The sequence below is a fragment of the Capsicum annuum genome, chromosome 4 (genome assembly GCF_002878395.1).
Source record: "Capsicum annuum cultivar UCD-10X-F1 chromosome 4, UCD10Xv1.1, whole genome shotgun sequence".
In the NCBI taxonomy this organism is placed as follows: domain Eukaryota; kingdom Viridiplantae; phylum Streptophyta; class Magnoliopsida; order Solanales; family Solanaceae; genus Capsicum; species Capsicum annuum.
The window spans coordinates 149,527,572-149,537,055 of record NC_061114.1 but is presented as its reverse complement, the minus strand read 5'-3'; the positions used below and the strand labels follow the sequence as shown (position 1 = coordinate 149,537,055).

The 9,484-nt window shown below is 37.5% G+C and overlaps 1 non-coding gene across 1 annotated transcript; it reads left to right on the top strand.

Moving 5' to 3' along the window:
* The first annotated feature begins 8,820 nt into the window (after window positions 1-8,820).
* On the top strand, window positions 8,821-8,926 carry LOC124898291. The gene has a single exon (XR_007055266.1). It is a non-coding gene; the product is annotated as a small nucleolar RNA R71 (small nucleolar RNA).
* Window positions 8,927-9,484: the final 558 nt, after the last annotated feature.

The window sequence follows — 9,484 nt, the reverse complement described above, 5'->3', positions numbered from 1 at the left end:
CCCTCAGCTTAAGCGTTTTGCCTGAGTGGAAGTGCACAATGTCCAAGTAGGAATAGAGCCAAAACATGTTCATTGTAATTTAAATAGAAAGGTCAATGGTGATATAAGAAAAATTGGCTTACAAGGCTCAAAACAGGGATCAAGGGATATCATTTACACATGGAAGGTCATTTTAGCTAAAAGTGAACTAAAATGAAAAACGGCCTATGATCCTTTCCTACTGACTATTCTTCAACCAAGGCAAGACTAACCAGGCGAGTTTTAAATCCAACACACAAAGAGAACTAGGTAGTATCTCATACATATGGCACAGGGTCAATATCACCAACTACTACCTATCCGGTTCACATAATTTTTAGCGAGTGATTATCATGTCCCTAATCCTAATACCATAAAAATATCTACAATGTTTACACATATATACAATCACACAGTTCTAAAACACAAAATTTTAGAGGGGTATCAAAAATAAAAATAAAATATGACTACTGCCCTAAATACTTAAAAATATCTAATTAACCATAAAACATCATGAAACAAAATACAATACGCCTAAACATGCCGGCTCTACTAGAAACAGGACTCCGAGGAAAAAAGGCACGACAATAAAATCCCAAGAGGACATAAAGACGCACAAACAGCCCCAGCCCCAACTTAAAATCACGCATTGTCCCCGATACATCAAACCTCAACAAAATAATAGAGTTAGTAACATACCTTTGGCACCATAGGTATGGAGATCTACCATCAATTATGAACACAAATACAAATAACAAAATACCTTGGGTTTCCTCCTAAGAAGCGTCTGATTTACTATTGCAGCACGACTCAGTTCCCCTGGCTACTCAAACTTTGCCAAGGTTTATTTTAGCACGAACTCTTAATTTTTCCAAGTTTCTCAGGTAGTGTTACACTCGTTATTCGTTCACTTTAAATAGGATATCACCATCATGATTTATCTTAATAGCACCATATGGGAACAACTTAACCATAGGGAATGGTACATTCTATCTTGATTTCAGCTTGCCAGGAAACAAGCATAGTCTTGAATTATATAACAAGACCAAATCACCGGGTTTGAATATCCTCTTCTCTATCTTTTTGTCATGGTACAACTTCATTTTTTCTTTGTATATGGCCAAGCTCTAATAAGCATAGAGTTGGAATTCATCCAACTCATTCACCTTGCTCAATCTCATATTTGTTGCATCACACCACTCAAAATTTAGCCTTTTTAATGCCCATAGTGCCTTATGCCCAGGCTCAACCGATAAGTGGCATGTTTTTCTATACACAACCTGATATGGAAAGGAATGTATGAGGGTATTATAGGTTGTTTTATAGGCCCAATATGCATCATCTAACTTTCTAAACCAATCAGTCCAGTTGGAATTTATAGTCCATGCCAATATAGACTATATCTCTCTATTAGAGACATCCTGATAGCATCCAGACTGGCCTACTTACATTAAGATGGATAGGATTTAATGTGAATCATGAAGATGCTTATGATAGAATAAAAGCTAATAATGCTCAACTCACTATCATGCTTGAAGGGTAAGGCGGTCTTTGTCAATAACCCAACTCGCATTGGGGTCGAATTCACAAGGAGTGAATTATAAATTTCAAGTTCTATGGGTGCTCTAATTACTAAAAGGTCACCCAAAATTCTAAATAACATGACAAGTAAAATAAAATGAGGGAAACTAGTTTGGAATTGGTTTGTAACGATTTTTGATTAATAATGCACGAATATGACACTTGTGATTTAAAATTAAGGTTTGAGGAGATCTTGGGATTATGTCAGCCTCAAAGTAAAAAAATATGGGTTGATGATGGTTTAACATGAAACTTAGTTGTTAACTAAAGGATAGACTAGGTCGAAGATCATTGTGGTTAATATTTCAATAAAACCACAATGATTTCAGCCATTGGCTTTTTCTAGCACCTAACAAGTGTCCAATTGTAATCACCCAAAACCTTAATCAAGCATCCCTATTTCTAAGATGATGATGTTTTCATGATTTACACTCCCATTACACTTATTTCTAAGATTGCAAGAGGTAGTAAACCATAGGATTAATTATCCACCATTGCCTTGTCCCCCTATGACCCTCTTTCAAGGATGTTATGGGTTACCTCATGTTCACTTTCATCCCTCTTTCAAGGATGAAGAAGGATTTCTAGAGTTTGGAGTTTTCATCCATCAAACCCATTTGGAGATTTGTGTTTTTCATCTACAAATTCCAACTCGTAAATTCAAGAAATGGTGGAATCCATGCTTAACAACTAACAATCATGCAAACACGACAACACCCACAACAATTATACTTTAGTTCAACATAATCCCAAGACTAAATTACTTAGATACTCATGAAGAAAGTAAAGAGAGATATACTATTAGGATTATCCAAAGCATTTATTCTTCACAAAATTATTGAGAAATCAAACCTCAAAATTAGTTACACGCTTGCCTAATTAGGGTTTCTTGCTTTCAATTCAAAATTGTCTATGAGGTAACCCAAAGAAGAAAGGGTTTTTCCCTATATGGGGTTTGGGATTCGTCTATGCAATTTAACAAAACTGCCCTGGGTCATATTCTGGCTAAATCGTGATTACATAGGTTCAATTGCCACCGCAGCTATGTGACTGCAGTTGTGCTCAGCGATTATATTATGCTGACCATCTTGACTGACAGTGGCCGTGGTCATGGTAGCTAAGGCTGAACTGCTCCAAATCTCTAGTTGCACTTCTTTTGCTTCTATTTGATCCCTTTTTAGCTCCAATATACATCTTTTCACCTTTTTAACCATATACTTGCAAAATATGGATATTATTGTATTTAAATCATGATGATTTCCTATTTTCTTATTCAAAACATAGCACTGTGCATAAATGTTTAGTGCAAATGAGTGGTAAAATCACCACTCATCAACACCCCCAACTTAAAACCTTATTTGTCCTCGAGCAACACCACCCTTTTCTATGAAACAATTTCACATGTATGCCTAGAATCTATACCTAATGATCATGATGACTCCAACTTGATTATTACCACAAAAATTTCTTCACACATGGGTCAAATGGTTTCAACTACACCCATCAACATATCATGGAATATTTGATAGATGCATTAGACTTTGGGGAGCAACCATGTAACAACTACTAACACTCTAGAAATGATTCACTTGCTGACCACAACCATGTTATACTTCCTTTTATCACATTATGTGGAAGATAAAAAAATCACCCACCTCAACTTGTTCACATGCCTCCTCATAAGAAAGAAAATTTCATACACCTAGTTACCAATCATTCAACAAGGAATTTTAAGTGCAATCACTCTATCTCTCAATAAATTCTTCATTTTAACAAGTACCATTCCATAGGCCTTCCCCTACTTTTAATCACCACTACAATGACCATACTTGGTTGGGAATTACAAAGGACTTTTTGAGCTTGTAATGTAGGTTTAGGGTAGGGTAGGATGTCAACTTAGGATAATAAGACTAAACCCTCCTTAAAATTCTACATTATACTCTCATCACTTTTTGCTATTATGCCACTTCTTTTTCTTTACTATTTTGCCTACTTTTCCCTTTCTTGATTTTCCTACTTTCCCCTCTCTCTCTCCCTCTTTTTGTGCATAGATAATACCTTTCTATCCTTTATGGGGTCATTTCTTTCTTCTAATCAATTTGCTTTAATTGCTTAAGCTCGTAGGTACTTTCTTATGATTTCATGGCCCAACTACACCTTTTTTAGTTTCCGTCACCCCCAACTTAGGATTTTAGCCTCAATTTGTATTCTTAAGTTCATAGAGGGTAGGGTTCAAAAAAAGAAAAATAAAAGGGTCACGACTTGTAACGTGTCTTCCAAAGAATAGTCCAAAGGCTCAAAGAGGGTAACTAAGGGTAAATCCTATGTATTGGTAGGCTTTTTAGACTAAAGTGGGCTTCCAATGTCACAAGATGGCCTATGATCATTTTACCAACCAAGCACAATCAAAACTTAGCTTTGAAATACTAGTGGAGTTCCTCCCGCTCGAGACAAAGATGGAGTATTCACTATTCTTCCGAAGTCAATTTTTGGAGTCATAAAAAGAGGAAAAGTTTTATCACAAGGTTTCTCACGTCCATGCCCTCGAATTTCGTAAAATTTTTGAACGGAGGGGATTTTTTGTTTTGTACCCATACCACATATAATTTACTAATCATGGAAACAACCCAAGTTATTGTCTCACATTATAGCTTTAATATGGGCGGACCACCCACATGGATACTCAGATTTCGTCAATGGGTATGAATGCGATCCCAATTCATCAATGCCATAAGTACTCAGACTTCCCTTACATTTATGACCCTGATGCCATGGGTACTCAGGTTTTCCCTGCATTTATGGATAAAAACCCAACCATGATGCTTTCCCCTTAAGAATGTCGTCACTCAATCTATCATAGGGAAAAACTCATCTATTAAAACTAAAATAAAGTAACAAACTAAGAACAAAGTAACTAATTCATGCAAATGTGGACACCATTATAGTGCCTGAATACTACAACCCAAATAAAAATAAGAATCATCTAAAAGAGCAGAAAAGTATGCAAAAATATCAATAATACAGGCCCAAATCAAATAAATAAAAAGACATCCCCAACTGAAAAGGTAGTAGTGTCCCTATTGCATAAATAATCAAGGATAAAAGAGATAAGGGTGCTCCCTGAAATTGCATCAAAGGTTTCTTTCACTCAGGGACTCTGCATCATCACCATACTCTTCAAGATCAATCCACTCGACTAGGGCCTCATCACTATTCTCCACCAAAGAGGAAGAAAGTCTATCTCATATATTTAGGACCTTCCATAGGCCCTTCACTCCTTCTATATCTGGATAAAGAACTCATTCCTCCTCTTTTCTCTTATAACTATTTTTTATGTACAATCTAGAGGTCTTGGTGTGACTACGCCAAAGAGAAGTAGGCTTTCTCAATCTTATTAATGGTAGCTTCTTGCTTCTTTTGGTTGTCCTTGTACTTCTGATAATCGGCACATCACACATATGAATGATGGGTGGTGGAAGAATCTCCAGGTCCTTGGGGAAAAATAGACATAAGCTCCATGATGGCTGTAATATCAACTCCAATCTCCTCAAGAGATATGGTAGTGGTTGGCCTATGAGACTCAAACTTAATACATGCTAACTTTTCCAAGTCGGTCTTTCTCTTCTTTCCTTTGCCAGGTGCCTTCTTTTCTTGAATCCTCAAGAGGTAGATGGGATAACTAAGATACACCCATGTATCACTAGCATATCTTCAACCCCCATTCTCCTGCAAAGCCCAGGAACTAAAGATGGGAAGAAGAGATGCATACCACCTTTGTTCTTAAAGTGATCTATTTCATTGACCACAAGATGACCAATATCTAAAGGGATGCCATCTAGAATGCAAGCAACCATTCGAGCATACAGATCTAGGACTGTTGTCATGTAGGTGTAAGGAGAGACTCGACTAAAAATAATGTGAAACTATATTCGAGCCTAAAAAGTGAAGTCATTCATGGAGATGTTGCTTTTAGTATTTTCCCATGAGACTTTATTTTTGGGGCATAGCCGTTGTGCCAAAAACTCCCCAGTTTACACCCCTTTGCTTTGAATTCACCCATGTCTTCATGTTGGAGCCCATAAACATCATTGATTTGCTTAGCCCTAACTTTCATTGGTTTGCCCTGAATCTTAATAGTCACATTGAATGGGTCCGAGAAGGACGCTTCACTGATGTTGGCATAAAATTCACGAACCCATTATTCATTTACAAGCAAGGAACTGAGGCAAAGCACTACCACCCTGTGGCTTCAAGTTTGTAATGAAATTTCGATAGTTTTTCCGTCATATTATCTAAGAAAATACCTCTTTTTGGGAGTAGCTTTGTCCTCAAAAGATCACTGTAGTAGTTAGTATGGCACTCGGGTGCCATGAATCAAATGTGATCATACTTGTCCATGAGATTGTCCTGAAAGCACTAGGCACACATTATATCAAACAATGACATTTTATCTTGTAAACTATACCACATTATTCACTAAAGCTCATTGGAATGGATGCTTGGTAGTGTTAGGCTAAAATCTGGAAGTGTTAGATTTTTGGCATGGAAGGAAACTGGCCTCGATTACCGCAATCATGGGCCATGACTGGATTTACGTTGCTGCAATTACGGACACCTACCATAGTCGCGATTCAAATTTCTTCCAAATTTTTAGGCCACTAGCATGCTCTACGATATGGATTCTCATAAAGATCAATTGAACAATGCTAATAAGTGTCTGAATGTGCCCTTTAAAATACAAATATCATTATTGAAAGTTCATTTATGCAATATGTCAAACACTTGGTGTGCACACCTTATTTATCTATATTTTTCATAAATTTTTAGACACTTAAGATTGCCCCACATGTGTGTATACCTTACTCAAGCATCCAACACCATGCTAATACCAAGTATAACAACCTGTAAAGCATAACAATCAAGACTTTAGGTCGTCTTTTAATAATGTATCTAGGGACTATTTGAAAAAATAAGAGCATGGATTCATGATACCTACCTGTTTTGTGATGCAAGAAGGATTCAAGGATGTTGTTGGATAGCTCACAAACTTGGCCAGAATTTAGCCCAATTAGAGAGTAAAACTTGAAAGGGAGTGTAAGGAAAATGGGGGAAATTAGGGATTAAGTGGTTGAAATGTTCGTGACTGCGGTCAGGTGACCATTATCAGAGACACACAGGTGACCGCGATCACGCTTGGGGATCATAGTCGCAGTAACTGAGAGCAGTGTTGCTCCTTGTTTTCCCCTGTTCAGCTCTTTGCTCAGTTTTTATAGATTTTTTCCCTGTTCAATTTTCAATGCAAAAAATGCACACTTTCCCCTTGTCAAGCTCATCCAATGCACTCCATAGTGCCACAAATTCCTGAGTTATTTATATGCAAAAGATAACATGTATACTACAAAAACATAAAAGAAAGGATAAGAGCCACTTTCATGGAATTTGTGGGTTTTCTCCCACCTAGAACCTTAGTTACCATTGTGGCACGACATCTTTCTCCATCCATATTGAAGGTGAGTCCTTAAGTTCTTCCTCATTTTCCCTCTCACTCTCCATATCCACCATGGAAACAACTTGGAGATCCATGATTTACTTTTTTGTCTTGCATATTTTGAAAGAGACCTCATTCTCTTGTACCCTAAACTTCATTCCCCCCATCTCCAAATTAACAATGGCTCCTCCAATGGCTAAAAAAAGATGACCAAGGATTATAGGTACCTCTTGGTCCATTTCATAATCCAACACCACGAATTCCACCGGGAGTATAAACTTGTCCATTTTAACAATGACATCAAACAAAATTCCCACCAGCCTTTTGACAGACTTCTCTGCCATTAAGATTCACATAGATGTCGGGGTAGAGTCATCCAATCCAAGATTCTTGTAGATGACAAAAGGCATTAAGCTGATGCTCGCACCAAAATCACATAGAGCTTTTGCAAACTCATACATCCTGATTGTTTAAGGAATGGTGAACACTCCGGGGTCATTTTATTTTCCGCAACCTTACTATCCATAATAGAATTACACCTATGAGTGACCTCAATGGTGTCACCTTCAATAAGTTTCTTTTTGTATATCAACTTTTTTATTAGCATAGCGTATTCTGGGATCTCTTAGATCGCCTCAAGCAATAAGATATTTATCGATAGATTACTAAGTTTTACCATGAAGTTCCTCAATTTGTCATCTTTCTATTTTTATGCAATTTTTGAGGGAATGGGGGAAGAACTTGGATTGTGGGCCTTGCTTTACTTTGTGGCTTTTTAACCTCAACCACTTCTTCGTCGCTTTCATCAAATTCCTTCTTATCATTTTCTTCTTGACTTTGAGGTAACACCTCTTTTGCTTTAGCTTTGGGAATTTTCTCACTCAACTCTTCTTTAGAGGGTTCATCAAGCATCTTTCCACTCATTGTGATAATTTTTATAACTTGAGCATCATTCTTTTGATTAGCAATCATGTCACTAGGGAGTCCACCTCTAGGCCTAGCATTTAGTTGTATGAAGATTTTCCTAATTTGGGTTTCTAATTGTTTGATAAAAGAGGAATGAGACACCATAGTTTAAGATAGTTGAGAGAAATCACCTTGCAACTCATGGACCATTTTGTCTATACCTTCCACTCTATTCAATATTCTTGCAAACACATCCTCGGTCTTGAATTTTTTGGGGTCGATGGCACTTGATTCCTTGATCTTAGCTTGATCATAAGGGGGAACATAACGGTTATAATCACGCTCTTTATCCCTCTAATTTCAATCCTGCTCGTGGACCATCCAACCTTTATTCCCAGCTTTTCTTTGATAGGCGAGGCGAAAACCCCCGAGTAGTTAGCCAAATACTAAATTTCCTTATCCAACTTCTTTGCTTCTTCATCATCTTCATAAGATTTTGATGCTACAACATTTACCATTTTCATGGGTGCACCCATAACATGCTTTGTTAAGAGTTCAAGTTGGGTCATTATTTTTGCCATGGTTTTGTTCTTTTCTTTATTTCACTTTCTTTATTCATCATCGACCATGGAAGTAGTGCAAGGGATCTTGGGAACTTTGGTATCCCGGGTATGACAACCCCGCTTTTTCTTTGACACTTCTCCTATCAATAGAAAGGTCGCATGGTGGTGCATCTTCACTGTTGAGCCACCCGCCATATTATCCACCACCATTTTGTTTGATGGATCAAGGTCACAGTAGAGATGTCAAGAAGCATCTTCTTTGGGACTTCATGATTAGAGCATTGGACCAATTTTCCATTAAACCATTCCTAAGCTTCAAACAAAAGCTCTCCATTTATTTGCTAAAAATTCACAATCTCGCCCTGCTTTTGAAGCATTTTAGATTATGGGAATTATCTATCAAGAAACACCATAGTAAGCTCATCCCAAGATGTAGTTGAGCTGGGTGGAAGTGAGCGGAGTCATAAAATCACCTCACCCATTAGTGAGAATGGGAAGAGGCGAAGCTAAATGGATTCTTGAGTAATGTGTGCTATATTAAATAGTGCACACACTCCCATGAAATTCTTTAAATATATATTTGGGTCCTTAAAGGCTTGACCCCCGTACAATCCTTTCATTTGCATCATGTGAACATGATGCTAGTCACAAGGAAGACTCTGTTCCCATTAGTTGGTGGGATATGAATTGTACTTGTTTGTCCTGCTTCATTTAGTTGGCCCTCGTCATCTAGGGGACCATCAAATGGGCCCATGTTGCGTGCATTTTCACTCATTGTTTCATTAACACTTCGATCGCCGAAAAAGAAAATTCAAAAATAACAAATAAAGTAAATTATACCACCCCTGGTATTCCCAAGTAAGAATCACAGCGCATAAGTAAAATCGATATTCTACTCCCCAGCAACGGTTCTATTTTGATAATGCTC